This window comes from Cebus imitator, unplaced genomic scaffold (genome assembly GCF_001604975.1).
Source record: "Cebus imitator isolate Cc_AM_T3 unplaced genomic scaffold, Cebus_imitator-1.0 Scaffold584, whole genome shotgun sequence".
NCBI classification, from domain to species: Eukaryota; Metazoa; Chordata; class Mammalia; order Primates; family Cebidae; genus Cebus; species Cebus imitator.
The window spans coordinates 511,580-513,971 of NW_016107899.1; positions in this window are offsets into that span (position 1 = coordinate 511,580).

Below are 2,392 nucleotides of genomic sequence, written 5' to 3' on the forward strand. Positions count from 1 at the left end.
TTCTGTTCCTAACAGGCTTTCCATTATGGCCACTGGTTTTAGACCACACTTTGAGGAGCAAAGGGCCTAATAAACTGGCTTGGGAGGAGGCTTAGCGGAAGTGTGTCCAGCATATACCGGGCACTGTGGAGTAGGAAATGTATACCATGTTTGAGGTGCACATACTCAGTTCTCTTTCCTGTAGACAGAAGCAAGGACAGTCTCATCACGGTGTCCTTGGCTGTTCTGCTTTTGTCTCCCTGGACTCTCTCCTCACTCACTTTTCATGGCTCTCTGCTGGAACTTCCTCTTGTGTTCTTTTCCAGCCCCAGACTTTTGACTTGAGACCTCCTGACTCTCAGGGCGTGTGTGTTGCGTATATTTGTGTGTGTTTTTTAGGGATGGGCATAGAGGGCAATTTCACCGCAAATGTTTAAATTTTAACATTGTCACGTCACGAAAATCAGTTCCCATGTAAATGTTCCCATCTGGGCTGCATGTTCAGTAATCTTTATGATGTGTCTGGCACATCCCCTTGCTGAGCTTGGGCGCCTTGTAGATGACCTGTGGGTGCACACCTACATCACCGAGTCTTCTGGGCTGTATTGGCAGGGCCCCACCAGGTGGGCATTTCCTGATGCCACCTTGCAGATTCTAACCTTTGTCTCCGGGCATACTTGCCCTTTCCCTAGGGCTGGGAAGCTCCTCCTCCTCATCCCTGTTCCAGGCACATGACTGCTTCCTTTTGCAGAATGAATGAAATTTCTTTCAGGGAAAACCATAAGTAGGTTTTATACCCCAAAAGCGTCCTTCCATCTGTTAAGGCCAAGTTTAAATATTACCTCTTCAACTAAAAATTGCAGGTCGTGCTTATTTATGCCTCCCTCAAGCTGTATTGATAAAGGGAACTCATGAGATGGAGGTCACAAAGTGCTTGTCGTGGTGTGTGTGCCACCCTCACCAGCACCAGCCACCCTGCCCGCTGCTGGCAGAGCAACTGGCTTCGAAGGTCATGGCGTGCGGGGTGAGGTCGAAACGCCGGTGTACAGTGGAAGATCACTGCCTCCTACTCGGGTCTGCGCACAGCAGAACTGTGGAGGGGCTTTAACTCAGTATATACTCCTGAAACATTTTTAAATGAGGAGGGCCAATAGATATATGACATATAGATACAAATGGATACATAGTAGATATTTGTCAATTTGTGAGGTAGAAAACCTTGTAGTGTGTTCCCAGCACTACAAACCTTTCTCTTTCTGAGGCTATGTTGTTATTTATGTAAGGCCTCTGTCAGTCCTTTTGGTTGAATATGACTCTTCTCTAATTTTGAGATAATGTCTTTTGAGAACATTTCTCATTGAACAGGGGCTCTAACTATTTGGTCACCTCTGAGTTTCAAGATGTGTTCATTGTGCAAGGAAGAAGTCAGCTGCGTGTCAAGGATCAGATATGTTATAGTTGGATCCTGCTGGAACCAAAGTTGGGAATAATGACATCACAAACAGCCTTTGTGCTGAAAATATTTTCGGCCAGTTGTGGTGGTTCATGTCTGTAATCCCAGCACTTTGGGAGGCTGAGGTGGGCAGATCAACGTCGGGAGCTCAAGACCAGCCTGGCCAATATGGAGAAACCCCGTCTCTACTAAAAATACAAAATTAGCTGGGCGTGGTGGTGCACTCATGTAATCCCAGCCACTCGGGAGGCTGAGGCAGGAGAATTGCTTGAACCTGGGATTTGGAGGTTGCAGTGAGCCGAGATTGCGCCATTGCACTCCAGCCTGGGCAACAAGAGCGAAACTCGGCTAAAAAAAAAAAAAAAAAGAAAGAAAAAGGAAAGAAAGGCTGTGTGTGGTGGCTCATGCCTGTAATCCCAGCACTTTGGGAGGCCGAGGCGGGTGGATCATGAGGTCAGGAGTTCAAGACCAGCCTGGTCAAGATGGTGAAACCCCCATCTCTACTAAAAATACAAAAATTAGCCTGCCATGGTGATGTGTGCCTGTAATCCCAGCTACTCAGGAGGCTAGGCAGGAGAATCACTTGAACCCGGGAGGCAGAGGTTGCAGTGGACCGAGATCGCGTCACTGCACTCCAGCCTGGGCGACAGAGCGAGACTCTATCTCAAAAAAAGAAAAATTTTTTTTTATCACTGAGAAGTATGCCTGGCTTTGTCAATAGATGTACTGCTTTTTGGAATTGTTTTCTCTAAGCAAACAGTAAAGGTACCAATAACTCCCCGTGATGACCCATAACATTTTTGTCAGCTCAGGTTCTAGATATACATGTTGTAGCCTGGAATGAAATTTTTATGAGTTCTATGTAATTTGAAACACTTTTTGCAAACCACTGTGGGAGATACCCATTGTCGGCCTCTTTGCTTTCGCCTGAGAGGTGGACATTGATTTTTTTTTTTTTTT